This window comes from Lithobates pipiens, unplaced genomic scaffold, assembly GCF_037356315.1.
Source record: "Lithobates pipiens isolate NorthernLeopardFrog02 unplaced genomic scaffold, aLitPip1_a1.2 Scaffold_18, whole genome shotgun sequence".
Lineage (NCBI taxonomy): Eukaryota > Metazoa > Chordata > Amphibia > Anura > Ranidae > Lithobates > Lithobates pipiens.
Window position 1 is genome coordinate 581,161,577 of NW_027507758.1, and position 23,000 is coordinate 581,184,576.

The 23,000-nt window shown below is 53.4% G+C and overlaps 42 non-coding genes across 42 annotated transcripts; all 42 read left to right on the plus strand.

Moving 5' to 3' along the window:
* The first annotated feature begins 118 nt into the window (after positions 1 to 118).
* Positions 119 to 191, plus strand: TRNAA-UGC (transfer RNA alanine (anticodon UGC)). Its single transcript has one exon. It is a non-coding gene; the product is annotated as a tRNA-Ala (tRNA).
* Positions 192 to 766: 575 nt separating this feature from the next.
* On the plus strand, positions 767 to 837 carry TRNAG-GCC (transfer RNA glycine (anticodon GCC)). The gene has a single exon. It is a non-coding gene; the product is annotated as a tRNA-Gly (tRNA).
* Positions 838 to 1,155: 318 nt separating this feature from the next.
* TRNAA-AGC (transfer RNA alanine (anticodon AGC)) lies at positions 1,156 to 1,228 on the plus strand. The gene has a single exon. It is a non-coding gene; the product is annotated as a tRNA-Ala (tRNA).
* A 670-nt stretch (positions 1,229 to 1,898) lies between these two features.
* TRNAG-GCC (transfer RNA glycine (anticodon GCC)) lies at positions 1,899 to 1,969 on the plus strand. Its single transcript has one exon. It is a non-coding gene; the product is annotated as a tRNA-Gly (tRNA).
* Positions 1,970 to 2,330: 361 nt separating this feature from the next.
* On the plus strand, positions 2,331 to 2,403 carry TRNAA-UGC (transfer RNA alanine (anticodon UGC)). The gene has a single exon. It is a non-coding gene; the product is annotated as a tRNA-Ala (tRNA).
* Positions 2,404 to 2,978: 575 nt separating this feature from the next.
* Positions 2,979 to 3,049, plus strand: TRNAG-GCC (transfer RNA glycine (anticodon GCC)). The gene has a single exon. It is a non-coding gene; the product is annotated as a tRNA-Gly (tRNA).
* A 318-nt stretch (positions 3,050 to 3,367) lies between these two features.
* Positions 3,368 to 3,440, plus strand: TRNAA-AGC (transfer RNA alanine (anticodon AGC)). Its single transcript has one exon. It is a non-coding gene; the product is annotated as a tRNA-Ala (tRNA).
* A 670-nt stretch (positions 3,441 to 4,110) lies between these two features.
* On the plus strand, positions 4,111 to 4,181 carry TRNAG-GCC (transfer RNA glycine (anticodon GCC)). The gene has a single exon. It is a non-coding gene; the product is annotated as a tRNA-Gly (tRNA).
* A 361-nt stretch (positions 4,182 to 4,542) lies between these two features.
* TRNAA-UGC (transfer RNA alanine (anticodon UGC)) lies at positions 4,543 to 4,615 on the plus strand. The gene has a single exon. It is a non-coding gene; the product is annotated as a tRNA-Ala (tRNA).
* Positions 4,616 to 5,190: 575 nt separating this feature from the next.
* TRNAG-GCC (transfer RNA glycine (anticodon GCC)) lies at positions 5,191 to 5,261 on the plus strand. The gene has a single exon. It is a non-coding gene; the product is annotated as a tRNA-Gly (tRNA).
* Positions 5,262 to 5,579: 318 nt separating this feature from the next.
* Positions 5,580 to 5,652, plus strand: TRNAA-AGC (transfer RNA alanine (anticodon AGC)). Its single transcript has one exon. It is a non-coding gene; the product is annotated as a tRNA-Ala (tRNA).
* Positions 5,653 to 6,322: 670 nt separating this feature from the next.
* Positions 6,323 to 6,393, plus strand: TRNAG-GCC (transfer RNA glycine (anticodon GCC)). The gene has a single exon. It is a non-coding gene; the product is annotated as a tRNA-Gly (tRNA).
* A 361-nt stretch (positions 6,394 to 6,754) lies between these two features.
* TRNAA-UGC (transfer RNA alanine (anticodon UGC)) lies at positions 6,755 to 6,827 on the plus strand. Its single transcript has one exon. It is a non-coding gene; the product is annotated as a tRNA-Ala (tRNA).
* A 575-nt stretch (positions 6,828 to 7,402) lies between these two features.
* Positions 7,403 to 7,473, plus strand: TRNAG-GCC (transfer RNA glycine (anticodon GCC)). The gene has a single exon. It is a non-coding gene; the product is annotated as a tRNA-Gly (tRNA).
* Positions 7,474 to 7,791: 318 nt separating this feature from the next.
* TRNAA-AGC (transfer RNA alanine (anticodon AGC)) lies at positions 7,792 to 7,864 on the plus strand. Its single transcript has one exon. It is a non-coding gene; the product is annotated as a tRNA-Ala (tRNA).
* Positions 7,865 to 8,534: 670 nt separating this feature from the next.
* TRNAG-GCC (transfer RNA glycine (anticodon GCC)) lies at positions 8,535 to 8,605 on the plus strand. The gene has a single exon. It is a non-coding gene; the product is annotated as a tRNA-Gly (tRNA).
* A 361-nt stretch (positions 8,606 to 8,966) lies between these two features.
* TRNAA-UGC (transfer RNA alanine (anticodon UGC)) lies at positions 8,967 to 9,039 on the plus strand. Its single transcript has one exon. It is a non-coding gene; the product is annotated as a tRNA-Ala (tRNA).
* A 575-nt stretch (positions 9,040 to 9,614) lies between these two features.
* On the plus strand, positions 9,615 to 9,685 carry TRNAG-GCC (transfer RNA glycine (anticodon GCC)). Its single transcript has one exon. It is a non-coding gene; the product is annotated as a tRNA-Gly (tRNA).
* A 318-nt stretch (positions 9,686 to 10,003) lies between these two features.
* Positions 10,004 to 10,076, plus strand: TRNAA-AGC (transfer RNA alanine (anticodon AGC)). The gene has a single exon. It is a non-coding gene; the product is annotated as a tRNA-Ala (tRNA).
* Positions 10,077 to 10,746: 670 nt separating this feature from the next.
* On the plus strand, positions 10,747 to 10,817 carry TRNAG-GCC (transfer RNA glycine (anticodon GCC)). Its single transcript has one exon. It is a non-coding gene; the product is annotated as a tRNA-Gly (tRNA).
* A 361-nt stretch (positions 10,818 to 11,178) lies between these two features.
* Positions 11,179 to 11,251, plus strand: TRNAA-UGC (transfer RNA alanine (anticodon UGC)). The gene has a single exon. It is a non-coding gene; the product is annotated as a tRNA-Ala (tRNA).
* A 575-nt stretch (positions 11,252 to 11,826) lies between these two features.
* Positions 11,827 to 11,897, plus strand: TRNAG-GCC (transfer RNA glycine (anticodon GCC)). Its single transcript has one exon. It is a non-coding gene; the product is annotated as a tRNA-Gly (tRNA).
* A 318-nt stretch (positions 11,898 to 12,215) lies between these two features.
* On the plus strand, positions 12,216 to 12,288 carry TRNAA-AGC (transfer RNA alanine (anticodon AGC)). Its single transcript has one exon. It is a non-coding gene; the product is annotated as a tRNA-Ala (tRNA).
* A 670-nt stretch (positions 12,289 to 12,958) lies between these two features.
* On the plus strand, positions 12,959 to 13,029 carry TRNAG-GCC (transfer RNA glycine (anticodon GCC)). Its single transcript has one exon. It is a non-coding gene; the product is annotated as a tRNA-Gly (tRNA).
* A 361-nt stretch (positions 13,030 to 13,390) lies between these two features.
* Positions 13,391 to 13,463, plus strand: TRNAA-UGC (transfer RNA alanine (anticodon UGC)). Its single transcript has one exon. It is a non-coding gene; the product is annotated as a tRNA-Ala (tRNA).
* A 575-nt stretch (positions 13,464 to 14,038) lies between these two features.
* TRNAG-GCC (transfer RNA glycine (anticodon GCC)) lies at positions 14,039 to 14,109 on the plus strand. Its single transcript has one exon. It is a non-coding gene; the product is annotated as a tRNA-Gly (tRNA).
* A 318-nt stretch (positions 14,110 to 14,427) lies between these two features.
* Positions 14,428 to 14,500, plus strand: TRNAA-AGC (transfer RNA alanine (anticodon AGC)). The gene has a single exon. It is a non-coding gene; the product is annotated as a tRNA-Ala (tRNA).
* Positions 14,501 to 15,170: 670 nt separating this feature from the next.
* TRNAG-GCC (transfer RNA glycine (anticodon GCC)) lies at positions 15,171 to 15,241 on the plus strand. The gene has a single exon. It is a non-coding gene; the product is annotated as a tRNA-Gly (tRNA).
* Positions 15,242 to 15,602: 361 nt separating this feature from the next.
* Positions 15,603 to 15,675, plus strand: TRNAA-UGC (transfer RNA alanine (anticodon UGC)). Its single transcript has one exon. It is a non-coding gene; the product is annotated as a tRNA-Ala (tRNA).
* Positions 15,676 to 16,250: 575 nt separating this feature from the next.
* On the plus strand, positions 16,251 to 16,321 carry TRNAG-GCC (transfer RNA glycine (anticodon GCC)). The gene has a single exon. It is a non-coding gene; the product is annotated as a tRNA-Gly (tRNA).
* Positions 16,322 to 16,639: 318 nt separating this feature from the next.
* Positions 16,640 to 16,712, plus strand: TRNAA-AGC (transfer RNA alanine (anticodon AGC)). The gene has a single exon. It is a non-coding gene; the product is annotated as a tRNA-Ala (tRNA).
* A 670-nt stretch (positions 16,713 to 17,382) lies between these two features.
* TRNAG-GCC (transfer RNA glycine (anticodon GCC)) lies at positions 17,383 to 17,453 on the plus strand. The gene has a single exon. It is a non-coding gene; the product is annotated as a tRNA-Gly (tRNA).
* Positions 17,454 to 17,814: 361 nt separating this feature from the next.
* Positions 17,815 to 17,887, plus strand: TRNAA-UGC (transfer RNA alanine (anticodon UGC)). The gene has a single exon. It is a non-coding gene; the product is annotated as a tRNA-Ala (tRNA).
* A 575-nt stretch (positions 17,888 to 18,462) lies between these two features.
* Positions 18,463 to 18,533, plus strand: TRNAG-GCC (transfer RNA glycine (anticodon GCC)). Its single transcript has one exon. It is a non-coding gene; the product is annotated as a tRNA-Gly (tRNA).
* A 318-nt stretch (positions 18,534 to 18,851) lies between these two features.
* Positions 18,852 to 18,924, plus strand: TRNAA-AGC (transfer RNA alanine (anticodon AGC)). Its single transcript has one exon. It is a non-coding gene; the product is annotated as a tRNA-Ala (tRNA).
* Positions 18,925 to 19,594: 670 nt separating this feature from the next.
* TRNAG-GCC (transfer RNA glycine (anticodon GCC)) lies at positions 19,595 to 19,665 on the plus strand. Its single transcript has one exon. It is a non-coding gene; the product is annotated as a tRNA-Gly (tRNA).
* Positions 19,666 to 20,026: 361 nt separating this feature from the next.
* Positions 20,027 to 20,099, plus strand: TRNAA-UGC (transfer RNA alanine (anticodon UGC)). Its single transcript has one exon. It is a non-coding gene; the product is annotated as a tRNA-Ala (tRNA).
* A 575-nt stretch (positions 20,100 to 20,674) lies between these two features.
* TRNAG-GCC (transfer RNA glycine (anticodon GCC)) lies at positions 20,675 to 20,745 on the plus strand. The gene has a single exon. It is a non-coding gene; the product is annotated as a tRNA-Gly (tRNA).
* Positions 20,746 to 21,063: 318 nt separating this feature from the next.
* Positions 21,064 to 21,136, plus strand: TRNAA-AGC (transfer RNA alanine (anticodon AGC)). The gene has a single exon. It is a non-coding gene; the product is annotated as a tRNA-Ala (tRNA).
* Positions 21,137 to 21,806: 670 nt separating this feature from the next.
* On the plus strand, positions 21,807 to 21,877 carry TRNAG-GCC (transfer RNA glycine (anticodon GCC)). Its single transcript has one exon. It is a non-coding gene; the product is annotated as a tRNA-Gly (tRNA).
* A 361-nt stretch (positions 21,878 to 22,238) lies between these two features.
* TRNAA-UGC (transfer RNA alanine (anticodon UGC)) lies at positions 22,239 to 22,311 on the plus strand. Its single transcript has one exon. It is a non-coding gene; the product is annotated as a tRNA-Ala (tRNA).
* A 575-nt stretch (positions 22,312 to 22,886) lies between these two features.
* Positions 22,887 to 22,957, plus strand: TRNAG-GCC (transfer RNA glycine (anticodon GCC)). The gene has a single exon. It is a non-coding gene; the product is annotated as a tRNA-Gly (tRNA).
* Positions 22,958 to 23,000: the final 43 nt, after the last annotated feature.

Consider the following 23,000-nt stretch of genomic DNA (forward strand, 5'->3'; position numbering starts at 1 on the left):
CTCTCCTGGTGTCTAGCGGCCAGAGCAGGTTGTGGATTTCGCAAAACTGACTATATTTTACACATAGCCCAGGAGAGGACAGGGATCAGCCATAGCGCAAGCAACACACTCGAGCAAAGGGGGATTAGCTCAAGTGGCAGAGCGCTCGCTTTGCATGCGAGAGGTAGCGGGATCGATGCCCGCATTCTCCAAACGCAGCTTTCCTGGTTTCACGGGAGGCACCTTGCTTTTGTGTTTGATGTTGAAGCTTGGAACCGAGCGCCGTGAGCAACATGGGAAGCCGGAGTGCTCCTCATAACATGTGCCAAGGCATTGCCACGTTTTTGTGGTGGCATCTGTGGCTTCAGCCAAAGTCACGTAGGCAGTATTGGACAAAAGCAATCAATTAAAGAAAGCACGACCAGGCTTCCATGGCCAAGAGACAATATTCCATTAGGGGGAAAGGTGCCAGTGCCATGCTTACGCTGAGAGCTTTGGACTCGTTGAATCACCTGAATCAGGTTCAACTTCTCTTTGTGTGCGAAAGAAAGGCCTTTGGGCCCGCAAGCAAATATCGATTGGCATAGGAAAAGGCAACGTAGCAGAGGATGGTTTCGATCCATCGACCTCTGGGTTATGGGCCCAGCACGCTTCCGCTGCGCCACTCTGCTCTTGTCGCTGGCCATCCTCATGGATTTCGACAAGCGAATCCCAAGTCAAGCGTGGGCGAGAGCTGGACTCTCCTAGGCCAGCTGAGCGAGGGTGGTGGCGCCTGGCCCGGCGTGGAGCATTGGTGGTTCAGTGGTAGAATTCTCGCCTGCCACGCGGGAGGCCCGGGTTCGATTCCCGGCCAATGCAATTATGGGCTCTTGGTGTTTGTAGCTCTCTCCCCCAATTTCCAGCCCCATGGAATGCCTCAAGGCACAAGGTGTTTCTTGTCGAGAATGTATTAGGCGGTGTGAGTGCTTTTTGAAACCACCTTCTCCCAATGACATCATTGAAACCCATGGGGCCATACTTCAGAAGGGGCTCAGTTGTCCAAGGTCTTGGGGGAGTGGCTCTCCTGGTGTCTAGCGGCCAGAGCAAGTTGTGGATTTAGCAAAACTGCCTATAGTTTACACATAGCCCAGGAGAGGACAGGGATCAGCCATAGCACAAGCAACAACCTCAAGCAAAGGGGGATTAGCTCAAATGGTAGAGCGCTCGCTTAGCATGCGAGAGGTAGCGGGATCGATGCCCGCATTCTCCAAATGCAGCTTTCCTGATTTGCCAGGAGACACCTTGCTTTTGTGTTTGATGTTGAAGCTTGGAACCGAGCGCCGTGAGCAACATGGGAAGCCGGAGTCCTCCTCATAACGCGTGCCAAGGCGTTGCCACGTTTTTGTGGTGGCAACTGTGGCTTCAGCCAAAGTCACGTAGGCAGTGTTGGACAAAAGCAATCTAGTAAACAAAGCACGAGCAGGCCTCCATGGCCAAGAGACAATATTTCATTAGCGCAAAAGGTGCCAGTGCCATGCTTACGCTGAGAGCTTTGGACTCGTTGAATCACCTGAATCAGGTTCAACTTCTCTTTGTGTGCGAAAGAAAGGCCTTTGGGCCCGCACGCAAGCAAATATCGATTGGCATAGGAAAGGGCAACGTAGCAGAGGATGGTTTCGATCCATCGACCTCTGGGTTATGGGCCCAGCACGCTTCCGCTGCGCCACTCTGCTCTTGTCGCTGACCAACCTCAACAACCACATGTGGATGTAGTTTGCCAGCGATTCCCACGGGGAGTGGGTCCATGTGGCAAAGTCACAATGTAGACGACTAGGCGTTTCCATTGATTTTCGACCAGCGAATCCCAAGTCAAGCGTGGGCGAGAGCTGGACTCTCCTAGACCAGCTGAGCGAGGGTGGTGGCAAGTGGCCCGGCGTGGAGCATTGGTGGTTCAGTGGTAGAATTCTCGCCTGCCACGCGGGAGGCCCGGGTTCGATTCCCGGCCAATGCAATTATGGGCTCTTTGTGTTTGCAGCGCTCTCCCCCAATTTCCAGCCCCGTGGAGTGCATCAAGGCACAAGGTGTTTCTTGTCGAGAATGTACTAGGCGGTGTGAGTGCTTTTTGAAACCAGCCTTCTCCCAATTACATCATTGAAACCCATGGGGCCATACCTCTGAAGGGGCTCAGTTGTCAAAGGTCGTAGGAGGGAAAAAAAAGGGGGGTGCAAACCTTCTACGCTAGGAAAGCGGGTGGCTCTCCTGGTGTCTAGCGGCCAGAGCAGGTTGTGGATTTCGCAAAACTGACTATATTTTACACATAGCCCAGGAGAGGACAGGGATCAGCCATAGCGCAAGCAACACACTCGAGCAAAGGGGGATTAGCTCAAGTGGCAGAGCGCTCGCTTTGCATGCGAGAGGTAGCGGGATCGATGCCCGCATTCTCCAAACGCAGCTTTCCTGGTTTCACGGGAGGCACCTTGCTTTTGTGTTTGATGTTGAAGCTTGGAACCGAGCGCCGTGAGCAACATGGGAAGCCGGAGTGCTCCTCATAACATGTGCCAAGGCATTGCCACGTTTTTGTGGTGGCATCTGTGGCTTCAGCCAAAGTCTCGTAGGCAGTATTGGACAAAAGCAATCAATTAAAGAAAGCACGACCAGGCTTCCATGGCCAAGAGACAATATTCCATTAGGGGGAAAGGTGCCAGTGCCATGCTTACGCTGAGAGCTTTGGACTCGTTGAATCACCTGAATCAGGTTCAACTTCTCTTTGTGTGCGAAAGAAAGGCCTTTGGGCCCGCAAGCAAATATCGATTGGCATAGGAAAAGGCAACGTAGCAGAGGATGGTTTCGATCCATCGACCTCTGGGTTATGGGCCCAGCACGCTTCCGCTGCGCCACTCTGCTCTTGTCGCTGGCCATCCTCATGGATTTCGACAAGCGAATCCCAAGTCAAGCGTGGGCGAGAGCTGGACTCTCCTAGGCCAGCTGAGCGAGGGTGGTGGCGCCTGGCCCGGCGTGGAGCATTGGTGGTTCAGTGGTAGAATTCTCGCCTGCCACGCGGGAGGCCCGGGTTCGATTCCCGGCCAATGCAATTATGGGCTCTTGGTGTTTGTAGCTCTCTCCCCCAATTTCCAGCCCCATGGAATGCCTCAAGGCACAAGGTGTTTCTTGTCGAGAATGTATTAGGCGGTGTGAGTGCTTTTTGAAACCACCTTCTCCCAATGACATCATTGAAACCCATGGGGCCATACTTCAGAAGGGGCTCAGTTGTCCAAGGTCTTGGGGGAGTGGCTCTCCTGGTGTCTAGCGGCCAGAGCAAGTTGTGGATTTAGCAAAACTGCCTATAGTTTACACATAGCCCAGGAGAGGACAGGGATCAGCCATAGCACAAGCAACAACCTCAAGCAAAGGGGGATTAGCTCAAATGGTAGAGCGCTCGCTTAGCATGCGAGAGGTAGCGGGATCGATGCCCGCATTCTCCAAATGCAGCTTTCCTGATTTGCCAGGAGACACCTTGCTTTTGTGTTTGATGTTGAAGCTTGGAACCGAGCGCCGTGAGCAACATGGGAAGCCGGAGTCCTCCTCATAACGCGTGCCAAGGCGTTGCCACGTTTTTGTGGTGGCAACTGTGGCTTCAGCCAAAGTCACGTAGGCAGTGTTGGACAAAAGCAATCTAGTAAACAAAGCACGAGCAGGCCTCCATGGCCAAGAGACAATATTTCATTAGCGCAAAAGGTGCCAGTGCCATGCTTACGCTGAGAGCTTTGGACTCGTTGAATCACCTGAATCAGGTTCAACTTCTCTTTGTGTGTGAAAGAAAGGCCTTTGGGCCCGCACGCAAGCAAATATCGATTGGCATAGGAAAGGGCAACGTAGCAGAGGATGGTTTCGATCCATCGACCTCTGGGTTATGGGCCCAGCACGCTTCCGCTGCGCCACTCTGCTCTTGTCGCTGACCAACCTCAACAACCACATGTGGATGTAGTTTGCCAGCGATTCCCACGGGGAGTGGGTCCATGTGGCAAAGTCACAATGTAGACGACTAGGCGTTTCCATTGATTTTCGACCAGCGAATCCCAAGTCAAGCGTGGGCGAGAGCTGGACTCTCCTAGACCAGCTGAGCGAGGGTGGTGGCGCGTGGCCCGGCGTGGAGCATTGGTGGTTCAGTGGTAGAATTCTCGCCTGCCACGCGGGAGGCCCGGGTTCGATTCCCGGCCAATGCAATTATGGGCTCTTTGTGTTTGCAGCGCTCTCCCCCAATTTCCAGCCCCGTGGAGTGCATCAAGGCACAAGGTGTTTCTTGTCGAGAATGTACTAGGCGGTGTGAGTGCTTTTTGAAACCAGCCTTCTCCCAATTACATCATTGAAACCCATGGGGCCATACCTCTGAAGGGGCTCAGTTGTCAAAGGTCGTAGGAGGGAAAAAAAAGGGGGGTGCAAACCTTCTACGCTAGGAAAGCGGGTGGCTCTCCTGGTGTCTAGCGGCCAGAGCAGGTTGTGGATTTCGCAAAACTGACTATATTTTACACATAGCCCAGGAGAGGACAGGGATCAGCCATAGCGCAAGCAACACACTCGAGCAAAGGGGGATTAGCTCAAGTGGCAGAGCGCTCGCTTTGCATGCGAGAGGTAGCGGGATCGATGCCCGCATTCTCCAAACGCAGCTTTCCTGGTTTCACGGGAGGCACCTTGCTTTTGTGTTTGATGTTGAAGCTTGGAACCGAGCGCCGTGAGCAACATGGGAAGCCGGAGTGCTCCTCATAACATGTGCCAAGGCATTGCCACGTTTTTGTGGTGGCATCTGTGGCTTCAGCCAAAGTCACGTAGGCAGTATTGGACAAAAGCAATCAATTAAAGAAAGCACGACCAGGCTTCCATGGCCAAGAGACAATATTCCATTAGGGGGAAAGGTGCCAGTGCCATGCTTACGCTGAGAGCTTTGGACTCGTTGAATCACCTGAATCAGGTTCAACTTCTCTTTGTGTGCGAAAGAAAGGCCTTTGGGCCCGCAAGCAAATATCGATTGGCATAGGAAAAGGCAACGTAGCAGAGGATGGTTTCGATCCATCGACCTCTGGGTTATGGGCCCAGCACGCTTCCGCTGCGCCACTCTGCTCTTGTCGCTGACCATCCTCATGGATTTCGACAAGCGAATCCCAAGTCAAGCGTGGGCGAGAGCTGGACTCTCCTAGGCCAGCTGAGCGAGGGTGGTGGCGCCTGGCCCGGCGTGGAGCATTGGTGGTTCAGTGGTAGAATTCTCGCCTGCCACGCGGGAGGCCCGGGTTCGATTCCCGGCCAATGCAATTATGGGCTCTTGGTGTTTGTAGCTCTCTCCCCCAATTTCCAGCCCCATGGAATGCCTCAAGGCACAAGGTGTTTCTTGTCGAGAATGTATTAGGCGGTGTGAGTGCTTTTTGAAACCACCTTCTCCCAATGACATCATTGAAACCCATGGGGCCATACTTCAGAAGGGGCTCAGTTGTCCAAGGTCTTGGGGGAGTGGCTCTCCTGGTGTCTAGCGGCCAGAGCAAGTTGTGGATTTAGCAAAACTGCCTATAGTTTACACATAGCCCAGGAGAGGACAGGGATCAGCCATAGCACAAGCAACAACCTCAAGCAAAGGGGGATTAGCTCAAATGGTAGAGCGCTCGCTTAGCATGCGAGAGGTAGCGGGATCGATGCCCGCATTCTCCAAATGCAGCTTTCCTGATTTGCCAGGAGACACCTTGCTTTTGTGTTTGATGTTGAAGCTTGGAACCGAGCGCCGTGAGCAACATGGGAAGCCGGAGTCCTCCTCATAACGCGTGCCAAGGCGTTGCCACGTTTTTGTGGTGGCAACTGTGGCTTCAGCCAAAGTCACGTAGGCAGTGTTGGACAAAAGCAATCTAGTAAACAAAGCACGAGCAGGCCTCCATGGCCAAGAGACAATATTTCATTAGCGCAAAAGGTGCCAGTGCCATGCTTACGCTGAGAGCTTTGGACTCGTTGAATCACCTGAATCAGGTTCAACTTCTCTTTGTGTGCGAAAGAAAGGCCTTTGGGCCCGCACGCAAGCAAATATCGATTGGCATAGAAAAAGGCAACGTAGCAGAGGATGGTTTCGATCCATCGACCTCTGGGTTATGGGCCCAGCACGCTTCCGCTGCGCCACTCTGCTCTTGTCGCTGACCAACCTCAACAACCACATGTGGATGTAGTTTGCCAGCGATTCCCACGGGGAGTGGGTCCATGTGGCAAAGTCACAATGTAGACGACTAGGCGTTTCCATTGATTTTCGACCAGCGAATCCCAAGTCAAGCGTGGGCGAGAGCTGGACTCTCCTAGACCAGCTGAGCGAGGGTGGTGGCAAGTGGCCCGGCGTGGAGCATTGGTGGTTCAGTGGTAGAATTCTCGCCTGCCACGCGGGAGGCCCGGGTTCGATTCCCGGCCAATGCAATTATGGGCTCTTTGTGTTTGCAGCGCTCTCCCCCAATTTCCAGCCCCGTGGAGTGCATCAAGGCACAAGGTGTTTCTTGTCGAGAATGTACTAGGCGGTGTGAGTGCTTTTTGAAACCAGCCTTCTCCCAATTACATCATTGAAACCCATGGGGCCATACCTCTGAAGGGGCTCAGTTGTCAAAGGTCGTAGGAGGGAAAAAAAAGGGGGGTGCAAACCTTCTACGCTAGGAAAGCGGGTGGCTCTCCTGGTGTCTAGCGGCCAGAGCAGGTTGTGGATTTCGCAAAACTGACTATATTTTACACATAGCCCAGGAGAGGACAGGGATCAGCCATAGCGCAAGCAACACACTCGAGCAAAGGGGGATTAGCTCAAGTGGCAGAGCGCTCGCTTTGCATGCGAGAGGTAGCGGGATCGATGCCCGCATTCTCCAAACGCAGCTTTCCTGGTTTCACGGGAGGCACCTTGCTTTTGTGTTTGATGTTGAAGCTTGGAACCGAGCGCCGTGAGCAACATGGGAAGCCGGAGTGCTCCTCATAACATGTGCCAAGGCATTGCCACGTTTTTGTGGTGGCATCTGTGGCTTCAGCCAAAGTCACGTAGGCAGTATTGGACAAAAGCAATCAATTAAAGAAAGCACGACCAGGCTTCCATGGCCAAGAGACAATATTCCATTAGGGGGAAAGGTGCCAGTGCCATGCTTACGCTGAGAGCTTTGGACTCGTTGAATCACCTGAATCAGGTTCAACTTCTCTTTGTGTGCGAAAGAAAGGCCTTTGGGCCCGCAAGCAAATATCGATTGGCATAGGAAAAGGCAACGTAGCAGAGGATGGTTTCGATCCATCGACCTCTGGGTTATGGGCCCAGCACGCTTCCGCTGCGCCACTCTGCTCTTGTCGCTGGCCATCCTCATGGATTTCGACAAGCGAATCCCAAGTCAAGCGTGGGCGAGAGCTGGACTCTCCTAGGCCAGCTGAGCGAGGGTGGTGGCGCCTGGCCCGGCGTGGAGCATTGGTGGTTCAGTGGTAGAATTCTCGCCTGCCACGCGGGAGGCCCGGGTTCGATTCCCGGCCAATGCAATTATGGGCTCTTGGTGTTTGTAGCTCTCTCCCCCAATTTCCAGCCCCATGGAATGCCTCAAGGCACAAGGTGTTTCTTGTCGAGAATGTATTAGGCGGTGTGAGTGCTTTTTGAAACCACCTTCTCCCAATGACATCATTGAAACCCATGGGGCCATACTTCAGAAGGGGCTCAGTTGTCCAAGGTCTTGGGGGAGTGGCTCTCCTGGTGTCTAGCGGCCAGAGCAAGTTGTGGATTTAGCAAAACTGCCTATAGTTTACACATAGCCCAGGAGAGGACAGGGATCAGCCATAGCACAAGCAACAACCTCAAGCAAAGGGGGATTAGCTCAAATGGTAGAGCGCTCGCTTAGCATGCGAGAGGTAGCGGGATCGATGCCCGCATTCTCCAAATGCAGCTTTCCTGATTTGCCAGGAGACACCTTGCTTTTGTGTTTGATGTTGAAGCTTGGAACCGAGCGCCGTGAGCAACATGGGAAGCCGGAGTCCTCCTCATAACGCGTGCCAAGGCGTTGCCACGTTTTTGTGGTGGCAACTGTGGCTTCAGCCAAAGTCACGTAGGTAGTGTTGGACAAAAGCAATCTAGTAAACAAAGCACGAGCAGGCCTCCATGGCCAAGAGACAATATTTCATTAGTGCAAAAGGTGCCAGTGCCATGCTTACGCTGAGAGCTTTGGACTCGTTGAATCACCTGAATCAGGTTCAACTTCTCTTTGTGTGCGAAAGAAAGGCCTTTGGGCCCGCACGCAAGCAAATATCGATTGGCATAGGAAAGGGCAACGTAGCAGAGGATGGTTTCGATCCATCGACCTCTGGGTTATGGGCCCAGCACGCTTCCGCTGCGCCACTCTGCTCTTGTCGCTGACCAACCTCAACAACCACATGTGGATGTAGTTTGCCAGCGATTCCCACGGGGAGTGGGTCCATGTGGCAAAGTCACAATGTAGACGACTAGGCGTTTCCATTGATTTTCGACCAGCGAATCCCAAGTCAAGCGTGGGCGAGAGCTGGACTCTCCTAGACCAGCTGAGCGAGGGTGGTGGCAAGTGGCCCGGCGTGGAGCATTGGTGGTTCAGTGGTAGAATTCTCGCCTGCCACGCGGGAGGCCCGGGTTCGATTCCCGGCCAATGCAATTATGGGCTCTTTGTGTTTGCAGCGCTCTCCCCCAATTTCCAGCCCCGTGGAGTGCATCAAGGCACAAGGTGTTTCTTGTCGAGAATGTACTAGGCGGTGTGAGTGCTTTTTGAAACCAGCCTTCTCCCAATTACATCATTGAAACCCATGGGGCCATACCTCTGAAGGGGCTCAGTTGTCAAAGGTCGTAGGAGGGAAAAAAAAGGGGGGTGCAAACCTTCTACGCTAGGAAAGCGGGTGGCTCTCCTGGTGTCTAGCGGCCAGAGCAGGTTGTGGATTTCGCAAAACTGACTATATTTTACACATAGCCCAGGAGAGGACAGGGATCAGCCATAGCGCAAGCAACACACTCGAGCAAAGGGGGATTAGCTCAAGTGGCAGAGCGCTCGCTTTGCATGCGAGAGGTAGCGGGATCGATGCCCGCATTCTCCAAACGCAGCTTTCCTGGTTTCACGGGAGGCACCTTGCTTTTGTGTTTGATGTTGAAGCTTGGAACCGAGCGCCGTGAGCAACATGGGAAGCCGGAGTGCTCCTCATAACATGTGCCAAGGCATTGCCACGTTTTTGTGGTGGCATCTGTGGCTTCAGCCAAAGTCACGTAGGCAGTATTGGACAAAAGCAATCAATTAAAGAAAGCACGACCAGGCTTCCATGGCCAAGAGACAATATTCCATTAGGGGGAAAGGTGCCAGTGCCATGCTTACGCTGAGAGCTTTGGACTCGTTGAATCACCTGAATCAGGTTCAACTTCTCTTTGTGTGCGAAAGAAAGGCCTTTGGGCCCGCAAGCAAATATCGATTGGCATAGGAAAAGGCAACGTAGCAGAGGATGGTTTCGATCCATCGACCTCTGGGTTATGGGCCCAGCACGCTTCCGCTGCGCCACTCTGCTCTTGTCGCTGGCCATCCTCATGGATTTCGACAAGCGAATCCCAAGTCAAGCGTGGGCGAGAGCTGGACTCTCCTAGGCCAGCTGAGCGAGGGTGGTGGCGCCTGGCCCGGCGTGGAGCATTGGTGGTTCAGTGGTAGAATTCTCGCCTGCCACGCGGGAGGCCCGGGTTCGATTCCCGGCCAATGCAATTATGGGCTCTTGGTGTTTGTAGCTCTCTCCCCCAATTTCCAGCCCCATGGAATGCCTCAAGGCACAAGGTGTTTCTTGTCGAGAATGTATTAGGCGGTGTGAGTGCTTTTTGAAACCACCTTCTCCCAATGACATCATTGAAACCCATGGGGCCATACTTCAGAAGGGGCTCAGTTGTCCAAGGTCTTGGGGGAGTGGCTCTCCTGGTGTCTAGCGGCCAGAGCAAGTTGTGGATTTAGCAAAACTGCCTATAGTTTACACATAGCCCAGGAGAGGACAGGGATCAGCCATAGCACAAGCAACAACCTCAAGCAAAGGGGGATTAGCTCAAATGGTAGAGCGCTCGCTTAGCATGCGAGAGGTAGCGGGATCGATGCCCGCATTCTCCAAATGCAGCTTTCCTGATTTGCCAGGAGACACCTTGCTTTTGTGTTTGATGTTGAAGCTTGGAACCGAGCGCCGTGAGCAACATGGGAAGCCGGAGTCCTCCTCATAACGCGTGCCAAGGCGTTGCCACGTTTTTGTGGTGGCAACTGTGGCTTCAGCCAAAGTCACGTAGGCAGTGTTGGACAAAAGCAATCTAGTAAACAAAGCACGAGCAGGCCTCCATGGCCAAGAGACAATATTTCATTAGTGCAAAAGGTGCCAGTGCCATGCTTACGCTGAGAGCTTTGGACTCGTTGAATCACCTGAATCAGGTTCAACTTCTCTTTGTGTGCGAAAGAAAGGCCTTTGGGCCCGCACGCAAGCAAATATCGATTGGCATAGGAAAGGGCAACGTAGCAGAGGATGGTTTCGATCCATCGACCTCTGGGTTATGGGCCCAGCACGCTTCCGCTGCGCCACTCTGCTCTTGTCGCTGACCAACCTCAACAACCACATGTGGATGTAGTTTGCCAGCGATTCCCACGGGGAGTGGGTCCATGTGGCAAAGTCACAATGTAGACGACTAGGCGTTTCCATTGATTTTCGACCAGCGAATCCCAAGTCAAGCGTGGGCGAGAGCTGGACTCTCCTAGACCAGCTGAGCGAGGGTGGTGGCAAGTGGCCCGGCGTGGAGCATTGGTGGTTCAGTGGTAGAATTCTCGCCTGCCACGCGGGAGGCCCGGGTTCGATTCCCGGCCAATGCAATTATGGGCTCTTTGTGTTTGCAGCGCTCTCCCCCAATTTCCAGCCCCGTGGAGTGCATCAAGGCACAAGGTGTTTCTTGTCGAGAATGTACTAGGCGGTGTGAGTGCTTTTTGAAACCAGCCTTCTCCCAATTACATCATTGAAACCCATGGGGCCATACCTCTGAAGGGGCTCAGTTGTCAAAGGTCGTAGGAGGGAAAAAAAAGGGGGGTGCAAACCTTCTACGCTAGGAAAGCGGGTGGCTCTCCTGGTGTCTAGCGGCCAGAGCAGGTTGTGGATTTCGCAAAACTGACTATATTTTACACATAGCCCAGGAGAGGACAGGGATCAGCCATAGCGCAAGCAACACACTCGAGCAAAGGGGGATTAGCTCAAGTGGCAGAGCGCTCGCTTTGCATGCGAGAGGTAGCGGGATCGATGCCCGCATTCTCCAAACGCAGCTTTCCTGGTTTCACGGGAGGCACCTTGCTTTTGTGTTTGATGTTGAAGCTTGGAACCGAGCGCCGTGAGCAACATGGGAAGCCGGAGTGCTCCTCATAACATGTGCCAAGGCATTGCCACGTTTTTGTGGTGGCATCTGTGGCTTCAGCCAAAGTCACGTAGGCAGTATTGGACAAAAGCAATCAATTAAAGAAAGCACGACCAGGCTTCCATGGCCAAGAGACAATATTCCATTAGGGGGAAAGGTGCCAGTGCCATGCTTACGCTGAGAGCTTTGGACTCGTTGAATCACCTGAATCAGGTTCAACTTCTCTTTGTGTGCGAAAGAAAGGCCTTTGGGCCCGCAAGCAAATATCGATTGGCATAGGAAAAGGCAACGTAGCAGAGGATGGTTTCGATCCATCGACCTCTGGGTTATGGGCCCAGCACGCTTCCGCTGCGCCACTCTGCTCTTGTCGCTGGCCATCCTCATGGATTTCGACAAGCGAATCCCAAGTCAAGCGTGGGCGAGAGCTGGACTCTCCTAGGCCAGCTGAGCGAGGGTGGTGGCGCCTGGCCCGGCGTGGAGCATTGGTGGTTCAGTGGTAGAATTCTCGCCTGCCACGCGGGAGGCCCGGGTTCGATTCCCGGCCAATGCAATTATGGGCTCTTGGTGTTTGTAGCTCTCTCCCCCAATTTCCAGCCCCATGGAATGCCTCAAGGCACAAGGTGTTTCTTGTCGAGAATGTATTAGGCGGTGTGAGTGCTTTTTGAAACCACCTTCTCCCAATGACATCATTGAAACCCATGGGGCCATACTTCAGAAGGGGCTCAGTTGTCCAAGGTCTTGGGGGAGTGGCTCTCCTGGTGTCTAGCGGCCAGAGCAAGTTGTGGATTTAGCAAAACTGCCTATAGTTTACACATAGCCCAGGAGAGGACAGGGATCAGCCATAGCACAAGCAACAACCTCAAGCAAAGGGGGATTAGCTCAAATGGTAGAGCGCTCGCTTAGCATGCGAGAGGTAGCGGGATCGATGCCCGCATTCTCCAAATGCAGCTTTCCTGATTTGCCAGGAGACACCTTGCTTTTGTGTTTGATGTTGAAGCTTGGAACCGAGCGCCGTGAGCAACATGGGAAGCCGGAGTCCTCCTCATAACGCGTGCCAAGGCGTTGCCACGTTTTTGTGGTGGCAACTGTGGCTTCAGCCAAAGTCACGTAGGCAGTGTTGGACAAAAGCAATCTAGTAAACAAAGCACGAGCAGGCCTCCATGGCCAAGAGACAATATTTCATTAGCGCAAAAGGTGCCAGTGCCATGCTTACGCTGAGAGCTTTGGACTCGTTGAATCACCTGAATCAGGTTCAACTTCTCTTTGTGTGCGAAAGAAAGGCCTTTGGGCCCGCACGCAAGCAAATATCGATTGGCATAGGAAAGGGCAACGTAGCAGAGGATGGTTTCGATCCATCGACCTCTGGGTTATGGGCCCAGCACGCTTCCGCTGCGCCACTCTGCTCTTGTCGCTGACCAACCTCAACAACCACATGTGGATGTAGTTTGCCAGCGATTCCCACGGGGAGTGGGTCCATGTGGCAAAGTCACAATGTAGACGACTAGGCGTTTCCATTGATTTTCGACCAGCGAATCCCAAGTCAAGCGTGGGCGAGAGCTGGACTCTCCTAGACCAGCTGAGCGAGGGTGGTGGCAAGTGGCCCGGCGTGGAGCATTGGTGGTTCAGTGGTAGAATTCTCGCCTGCCACGCGGGAGGCCCGGGTTCGATTCCCGGCCAATGCAATTATGGGCTCTTTGTGTTTGCAGCGCTCTCCCCCAATTTCCAGCCCCGTGGAGTGCATCAAGGCACAAGGTGTTTCTTGTCGAGAATGTACTAGGCGGTGTGAGTGCTTTTTGAAACCAGCCTTCTCCCAATTACATCATTGAAACCCATGGGGCCATACCTCTGAAGGGGCTCAGTTGTCAAAGGTCGTAGGAGGGAAAAAAAAGGGGGGTGCAAACCTTCTACGCTAGGAAAGCGGGTGGCTCTCCTGGTGTCTAGCGGCCAGAGCAGGTTGTGGATTTCGCAAAACTGACTATATTTTACACATAGCCCAGGAGAGGACAGGGATCAGCCATAGCGCAAGCAACACACTCGAGCAAAGGGGGATTAGCTCAAGTGGCAGAGCGCTCGCTTTGCATGCGAGAGGTAGCGGGATCGATGCCCGCATTCTCCAAACGCAGCTTTCCTGGTTTCACGGGAGGCACCTTGCTTTTGTGTTTGATGTTGAAGCTTGGAACCGAGCGCCGTGAGCAACATGGGAAGCCGGAGTGCTCCTCATAACATGTGCCAAGGCATTGCCACGTTTTTGTGGTGGCATCTGTGGCTTCAGCCAAAGTCTCGTAGGCAGTATTGGACAAAAGCAATCAATTAAAGAAAGCACGACCAGGCTTCCATGGCCAAGAGACAATATTCCATTAGGGGGAAAGGTGCCAGTGCCATGCTTACGCTGAGAGCTTTGGACTCGTTGAATCACCTGAATCAGGTTCAACTTCTCTTTGTGTGCGAAAGAAAGGCCTTTGGGCCCGCAAGCAAATATCGATTGGCATAGGAAAAGGCAACGTAGCAGAGGATGGTTTCGATCCATCGACCTCTGGGTTATGGGCCCAGCACGCTTCCGCTGCGCCACTCTGCTCTTGTCGCTGGCCATCCTCATGGATTTCGACAAGCGAATCCCAAGTCAAGCGTGGGCGAGAGCTGGACTCTCCTAGGCCAGCTGAGCGAGGGTGGTGGCGCCTGGCCCGGCGTGGAGCATTGGTGGTTCAGTGGTAGAATTCTCGCCTGCCACGCGGGAGGCCCGGGTTCGATTCCCGGCCAATGCAATTATGGGCTCTTGGTGTTTGTAGCTCTCTCCCCCAATTTCCAGCCCCATGGAATGCCTCAAGGCACAAGGTGTTTCTTGTCGAGAATGTATTAGGCGGTGTGAGTGCTTTTTGAAACCACCTTCTCCCAATGACATCATTGAAACCCATGGGGCCATACTTCAGAAGGGGCTCAGTTGTCCAAGGTCTTGGGGGAGTGGCTCTCCTGGTGTCTAGCGGCCAGAGCAAGTTGTGGATTTAGCAAAACTGCCTATAGTTTACACATAGCCCAGGAGAGGACAGGGATCAGCCATAGCACAAGCAACAACCTCAAGCAAAGGGGGATTAGCTCAAATGGTAGAGCGCTCGCTTAGCATGCGAGAGGTAGCGGGATCGATGCCCGCATTCTCCAAATGCAGCTTTCCTGATTTGCCAGGAGACACCTTGCTTTTGTGTTTGATGTTGAAGCTTGGAACCGAGCGCCGTGAGCAACATGGGAAGCCGGAGTCCTCCTCATAACGCGTGCCAAGGCGTTGCCACGTTTTTGTGGTGGCAACTGTGGCTTCAGCCAAAGTCACGTAGGCAGTGTTGGACAAAAGCAATCTAGTAAACAAAGCACGAGCAGGCCTCCATGGCCAAGAGACAATATTTCATTAGCGCAAAAGGTGCCAGTGCCATGCTTACGCTGAGAGCTTTGGACTCGTTGAATCACCTGAATCAGGTTCAACTTCTCTTTGTGTGTGAAAGAAAGGCCTTTGGGCCCGCACGCAAGCAAATATCGATTGGCATAGGAAAGGGCAACGTAGCAGAGGATGGTTTCGATCCATCGACCTCTGGGTTATGGGCCCAGCACGCTTCCGCTGCGCCACTCTGCTCTTGTCGCTGACCAACCTCAACAACCACATGTGGATGTAGTTTGCCAGCGATTCCCACGGGGAGTGGGTCCATGTGGCAAAGTCACAATGTAGACGACTAGGCGTTTCCATTGATTTTCGACCAGCGAATCCCAAGTCAAGCGTGGGCGAGAGCTGGACTCTCCTAGACCAGCTGAGCGAGGGTGGTGGCGCGTGGCCCGGCGTGGAGCATTGGTGGTTCAGTGGTAGAATTCTCGCCTGCCACGCGGGAGGCCCGGGTTCGATTCCCGGCCAATGCAATTATGGGCTCTTTGTGTTTGCAGCGCTCTCCCCCAATTTCCAGCCCCGTGGAGTGCATCAAGGCACAAGGTGTTTCTTGTCGAGAATGTACTAGGCGGTGTGAGTGCTTTTTGAAACCAGCCTTCTCCCAATTACATCATTGAAACCCATGGGGCCATACCTCTGAAGGGGCTCAGTTGTCAAAGGTCGTAGGAGGGAAAAAAAAGGGGGGTGCAAACCTTCTACGCTAGGAAAGCGGGTGGCTCTCCTGGTGTCTAGCGGCCAGAGCAGGTTGTGGATTTCGCAAAACTGACTATATTTTACACATAGCCCAGGAGAGGACAGGGATCAGCCATAGCGCAAGCAACACACTCGAGCAAAGGGGGATTAGCTCAAGTGGCAGAGCGCTCGCTTTGCATGCGAGAGGTAGCGGGATCGATGCCCGCATTCTCCAAACGCAGCTTTCCTGGTTTCACGGGAGGCACCTTGCTTTTGTGTTTGATGTTGAAGCTTGGAACCGAGCGCCGTGAGCAACATGGGAAGCCGGAGTGCTCCTCATAACATGTGCCAAGGCATTGCCACGTTTTTGTGGTGGCATCTGTGGCTTCAGCCAAAGTCACGTAGGCAGTATTGGACAAAAGCAATCAATTAAAGAAAGCACGACCAGGCTTCCATGGCCAAGAGACAATATTCCATTAGGGGGAAAGGTGCCAGTGCCATGCTTACGCTGAGAGCTTTGGACTCGTTGAATCACCTGAATCAGGTTCAACTTCTCTTTGTGTGCGAAAGAAAGGCCTTTGGGCCCGCAAGCAAATATCGATTGGCATAGGAAAAGGCAACGTAGCAGAGGATGGTTTCGATCCATCGACCTCTGGGTTATGGGCCCAGCACGCTTCCGCTGCGCCACTCTGCTCTTGTCGCTGACCATCCTCATGGATTTCGACAAGCGAATCCCAAGTCAAGCGTGGGCGAGAGCTGGACTCTCCTAGGCCAGCTGAGCGAGGGTGGTGGCGCCTGGCCCGGCGTGGAGCATTGGTGGTTCAGTGGTAGAATTCTCGCCTGCCACGCGGGAGGCCCGGGTTCGATTCCCGGCCAATGCAATTATGGGCTCTTGGTGTTTGTAGCTCTCTCCCCCAATTTCCAGCCCCATGGAATGCCTCAAGGCACAAGGTGTTTCTTGTCGAGAATGTATTAGGCGGTGTGAGTGCTTTTTGAAACCACCTTCTCCCAATGACATCATTGAAACCCATGGGGCCATACTTCAGAAGGGGCTCAGTTGTCCAAGGTCTTGGGGGAGTGGCTCTCCTGGTGTCTAGCGGCCAGAGCAAGTTGTGGATTTAGCAAAACTGCCTATAGTTTACACATAGCCCAGGAGAGGACAGGGATCAGCCATAGCACAAGCAACAACCTCAAGCAAAGGGGGATTAGCTCAAATGGTAGAGCGCTCGCTTAGCATGCGAGAGGTAGCGGGATCGATGCCCGCATTCTCCAAATGCAGCTTTCCTGATTTGCCAGGAGACACCTTGCTTTTGTGTTTGATGTTGAAGCTTGGAACCGAGCGCCGTGAGCAACATGGGAAGCCGGAGTCCTCCTCATAACGCGTGCCAAGGCGTTGCCACGTTTTTGTGGTGGCAACTGTGGCTTCAGCCAAAGTCACGTAGGCAGTGTTGGACAAAAGCAATCTAGTAAACAAAGCACGAGCAGGCCTCCATGGCCAAGAGACAATATTTCATTAGCGCAAAAGGTGCCAGTGCCATGCTTACGCTGAGAGCTTTGGACTCGTTGAATCACCTGAATCAGGTTCAACTTCTCTTTGTGTGCGAAAGAAAGGCCTTTGGGCCCGCACGCAAGCAAATATCGATTGGCATAGAAAAAGGCAACGTAGCAGAGGATGGTTTCGATCCATCGACCTCTGGGTTATGGGCCCAGCACGCTTCCGCTGCGCCACTCTGCTCTTGTCGCTGACCAACCTCAACAACCACATGTGGATGTAGTTTGCCAGCGATTCCCACGGGGAGTGGGTCCATGTGGCAAAGTCACAATGTAGACGACTAGGCGTTTCCATTGATTTTCGACCAGCGAATCCCAAGTCAAGCGTGGGCGAGAGCTGGACTCTCCTAGACCAGCTGAGCGAGGGTGGTGGCAAGTGGCCCGGCGTGGAGCATTGGTGGTTCAGTGGTAGAATTCTCGCCTGCCACGCGGGAGGCCCGGGTTCGATTCCCGGCCAATGCAATTATGGGCTCTTTGTGTTTGCAGCGCTCTCCCCCAATTTCCAGCCCCGTGGAGTGCATCAAGGCACAAGGTGTTTCTTGTCGAGAATGTACTAGGCGGTGTGAGTGCTTTTTGAAACCAGCCTTCTCCCAATTACATCATTGAAACCCATGGGGCCATACCTCTGAAGGGGCTCAGTTGTCAAAGGTCGTAGGAGGGAAAAAAAAGGGGGGTGCAAACCTTCTACGCTAGGAAAGCGGGTGGCTCTCCTGGTGTCTAGCGGCCAGAGCAGGTTGTGGATTTCGCAAAACTGACTATATTTTACACATAGCCCAGGAGAGGACAGGGATCAGCCATAGCGCAAGCAACACACTCGAGCAAAGGGGGATTAGCTCAAGTGGCAGAGCGCTCGCTTTGCATGCGAGAGGTAGCGGGATCGATGCCCGCATTCTCCAAACGCAGCTTTCCTGGTTTCACGGGAGGCACCTTGCTTTTGTGTTTGATGTTGAAGCTTGGAACCGAGCGCCGTGAGCAACATGGGAAGCCGGAGTGCTCCTCATAACATGTGCCAAGGCATTGCCACGTTTTTGTGGTGGCATCTGTGGCTTCAGCCAAAGTCACGTAGGCAGTATTGGACAAAAGCAATCAATTAAAGAAAGCACGACCAGGCTTCCATGGCCAAGAGACAATATTCCATTAGGGGGAAAGGTGCCAGTGCCATGCTTACGCTGAGAGCTTTGGACTCGTTGAATCACCTGAATCAGGTTCAACTTCTCTTTGTGTGCGAAAGAAAGGCCTTTGGGCCCGCAAGCAAATATCGATTGGCATAGGAAAAGGCAACGTAGCAGAGGATGGTTTCGATCCATCGACCTCTGGGTTATGGGCCCAGCACGCTTCCGCTGCGCCACTCTGCTCTTGTCGCTGGCCATCCTCATGGATTTCGACAAGCGAATCCCAAGTCAAGCGTGGGCGAGAGCTGGACTCTCCTAGGCCAGCTGAGCGAGGGTGGTGGCGCCTGGCCCGGCGTGGAGCATTGGTGGTTCAGTGGTAGAATTCTCGCCTGCCACGCGGGAGGCCCGGGTTCGATTCCCGGCCAATGCAATTATGGGCTCTTGGTGTTTGTAGCTCTCTCCCCCAATTTCCAGCCCCATGGAATGCCTCAAGGCACAAGGTGTTTCTTGTCGAGAATGTATTAGGCGGTGTGAGTGCTTTTTGAAACCACCTTCTCCCAATGACATCATTGAAACCCATGGGGCCATACTTCAGAAGGGGCTCAGTTGTCCAAGGTCTTGGGGGAGTGGCTCTCCTGGTGTCTAGCGGCCAGAGCAAGTTGTGGATTTAGCAAAACTGCCTATAGTTTACACATAGCCCAGGAGAGGACAGGGATCAGCCATAGCACAAGCAACAACCTCAAGCAAAGGGGGATTAGCTCAAATGGTAGAGCGCTCGCTTAGCATGCGAGAGGTAGCGGGATCGATGCCCGCATTCTCCAAATGCAGCTTTCCTGATTTGCCAGGAGACACCTTGCTTTTGTGTTTGATGTTGAAGCTTGGAACCGAGCGCCGTGAGCAACATGGGAAGCCGGAGTCCTCCTCATAACGCGTGCCAAGGCGTTGCCACGTTTTTGTGGTGGCAACTGTGGCTTCAGCCAAAGTCACGTAGGTAGTGTTGGACAAAAGCAATCTAGTAAACAAAGCACGAGCAGGCCTCCATGGCCAAGAGACAATATTTCATTAGTGCAAAAGGTGCCAGTGCCATGCTTACGCTGAGAGCTTTGGACTCGTTGAATCACCTGAATCAGGTTCAACTTCTCTTTGTGTGCGAAAGAAAGGCCTTTGGGCCCGCACGCAAGCAAATATCGATTGGCATAGGAAAGGGCAACGTAGCAGAGGATGGTTTCGATCCATCGACCTCTGGGTTATGGGCCCAGCACGCTTCCGCTGCGCCACTCTGCTCTTGTCGCTGACCAACCTCAACAACCACATGTGGATGTAGTTTGCCAGCGATTCCCACGGGGAGTGGGTCCATGTGGCAAAGTCACAATGTAGACGACTAGGCGTTTCCATTGATTTTCGACCAGCGAATCCCAAGTCAAGCGTGGGCGAGAGCTGGACTCTCCTAGACCAGCTGAGCGAGGGTGGTGGCAAGTGGCCCGGCGTGGAGCATTGGTGGTTCAGTGGTAGAATTCTCGCCTGCCACGCGGGAGGCCCGGGTTCGATTCCCGGCCAATGCAATTATGGGCTCTTTGTGTTTGCAGCGCTCTCCCCCAATTTCCAGCCCCGTGGAGTGCATCAAGGCACAAGGTGTTTCTTGTCGAGAATGTACTAGGCGGTGTGAGTGCTTTTTGAAACCAGCCTTCTCCCAATTACATCATTGAAACCCATGGGGCCATACCTCTGAAGGGGCTCAGTTGTCAAAGGTCGTAGGAGGGAAAAAAAAGGGGGGTGCAAACCTTCTACGCTAGGAAAGCGGGTGGCTCTCCTGGTGTCTAGCGGCCAGAGCAGGTTGTGGATTTCGCAAAACTGACTATATTTTACACATAGCCCAGGAGAGGACAGGGATCAGCCATAGCGCAAGCAACACACTCGAGCAAAGGGGGATTAGCTCAAGTGGCAGAGCGCTCGCTTTGCATGCGAGAGGTAGCGGGATCGATGCCCGCATTCTCCAAACGCAGCTTTCCTGGTTTCACGGGAGGCACCTTGCTTTTGTGTTTGATGTTGAAGCTTGGAACCGAGCGCCGTGAGCAACATGGGAAGCCGGAGTGCTCCTCATAACATGTGCCAAGGCATTGCCACGTTTTTGTGGTGGCATCTGTGGCTTCAGCCAAAGTCACGTAGGCAGTATTGGACAAAAGCAATCAATTAAAGAAAGCACGACCAGGCTTCCATGGCCAAGAGACAATATTCCATTAGGGGGAAAGGTGCCAGTGCCATGCTTACGCTGAGAGCTTTGGACTCGTTGAATCACCTGAATCAGGTTCAACTTCTCTTTGTGTGCGAAAGAAAGGCCTTTGGGCCCGCAAGCAAATATCGATTGGCATAGGAAAAGGCAACGTAGCAGAGGATGGTTTCGATCCATCGACCTCTGGGTTATGGGCCCAGCACGCTTCCGCTGCGCCACTCTGCTCTTGTCGCTGGCCATCCTCATGGATTTCGACAAGCGAATCCCAAGTCAAGCGTGGGCGAGAGCTGGACTCTCCTAGGCCAGCTGAGCGAGGGTGGTGGCGCCTGGCCCGGCGTGGAGCATTGGTGGTTCAGTGGTAGAATTCTCGCCTGCCACGCGGGAGGCCCGGGTTCGATTCCCGGCCAATGCAATTATGGGCTCTTGGTGTTTGTAGCTCTCTCCCCCAATTTCCAGCCCCATGGAATGCCTCAAGGCACAAGGTGTTTCTTGTCGAGAATGTATTAGGCGGTGTGAGTGCTTTTTGAAACCACCTTCTCCCAATGACATCATTGAAACCCATGGGGCCATACTTCAGAAGGGGCTCAGTTGTCCAAGGTCTTGGGGGAGTGGCTCTCCTGGTGTCTAGCGGCCAGAGCAAGTTGTGGATTTAGCAAAACTGCCTATAGTTTACACATAGCCCAGGAGAGGACAGGGATCAGCCATAGCACAAGCAACAACCTCAAGCAAAGGGGGATTAGCTCAAATGGTAGAGCGCTCGCTTAGCATGCGAGAGGTAGCGGGATCGATGCCCGCATTCTCCAAATGCAGCTTTCCTGATTTGCCAGGAGACACCTTGCTTTTGTGTTTGATGTTGAAGCTTGGAACCGAGCGCCGTGAGCAACATGGGAAGCCGGAGTCCTCCTCATAACGCGTGCCAAGGCGTTGCCACGTTTTTGTGGTGGCAACTGTGGCTTCAGCCAAAGTCACGTAGGCAGTGTTGGACAAAAGCAATCTAGTAAACAAAGCACGAGCAGGCCTCCATGGCCAAGAGACAATATTTCATTAGTGCAAAAGGTGCCAGTGCCATGCTTACGCTGAGAGCTTTGGACTCGTTGAATCACCTGAATCAGGTTCAACTTCTCTTTGTGTGCGAAAGAAAGGCCTTTGGGCCCGCACGCAAGCAAATATCGATTGGCATAGGAAAGGGCAACGTAGCAGAGGATGGTTTCGATCCATCGACCTCTGGGTTATGGGCCCAGCACGCTTCCGCTGCGCCACTCTGCTCTTGTCGCTGACCAACCTCAACAACCACATGTGGATGTAGTTTGCCAGCGATTCCCACGGGGAGTGGGTCCATGTGGCAAAGTCACAATGTAGACGACTAGGCGTTTCCATTGATTTTCGACCAGCGAATCCCAAGTCAAGCGTGGGCGAGAGCTGGACTCTCCTAGACCAGCTGAGCGAGGGTGGTGGCAAGTGGCCCGGCGTGGAGCATTGGTGGTTCAGTGGTAGAATTCTCGCCTGCCACGCGGGAGGCCCGGGTTCGATTCCCGGCCAATGCAATTATGGGCTCTTTGTGTTTGCAGCGCTCTCCCCCAATTTCCAGCCCCGTGGAGTGCATCAAGGCACAAGGTGTTTCTTGTCGAGAATGTACTAGGCGGTGTGAGTGCTTTTTGAAACCAGCCTTCTCCCAATTACATCATTGAAACCCATGGGGCCATACCTCTGAAGGGGCTCAGTTGTCAAAGGTCGTAGGAGGGAAAAAAAAGGGGGGTGCAAACCTTCTACGCTAGGAAAGCGGGTGGCTCTCCTGGTGTCTAGCGGCCAGAGCAGGTTGTGGATTTCGCAAAACTGACTATATTTTACACATAGCCCAGGAGAGGACAGGGATCAGCCATAGCGCAAGCAACACACTCGAGCAAAGGGGGATTAGCTCAAGTGGCAGAGCGCTCGCTTTGCATGCGAGAGGTAGCGGGATCGATGCCCGCATTCTCCAAACGCAGCTTTCCTGGTTTCACGGGAGGCACCTTGCTTTTGTGTTTGATGTTGAAGCTTGGAACCGAGCGCCGTGAGCAACATGGGAAGCCGGAGTGCTCCTCATAACATGTGCCAAGGCATTGCCACGTTTTTGTGGTGGCATCTGTGGCTTCAGCCAAAGTCACGTAGGCAGTATTGGACAAAAGCAATCAATTAAAGAAAGCACGACCAGGCTTCCATGGCCAAGAGACAATATTCCATTAGGGGGAAAGGTGCCAGTGCCATGCTTACGCTGAGAGCTTTGGACTCGTTGAATCACCTGAATCAGGTTCAACTTCTCTTTGTGTGCGAAAGAAAGGCCTTTGGGCCCGCAAGCAAATATCGATTGGCATAGGAAAAGGCAACGTAGCAGAGGATGGTTTCGATCCATCGACCTCTGGGTTATGGGCCCAGCACGCTTCCGCTGCGCCACTCTGCTCTTGTCGCTGGCCATCCTCATGGATTTCGACAAGCGAATCCCAAGTCAAGCGTGGGCGAGAGCTGGACTCTCCTAGGCCAGCTGAGCGAGGGTGGTGGCGCCTGGCCCGGCGTGGAGCATTGGTGGTTCAGTGGTAGAATTCTCGCCTGCCACGCGGGAGGCCCGGGTTCGATTCCCGGCCAATGCAATTATGGGCTCTTGGTGTTTGTAGCTCTCTCCCCCAATTTCCA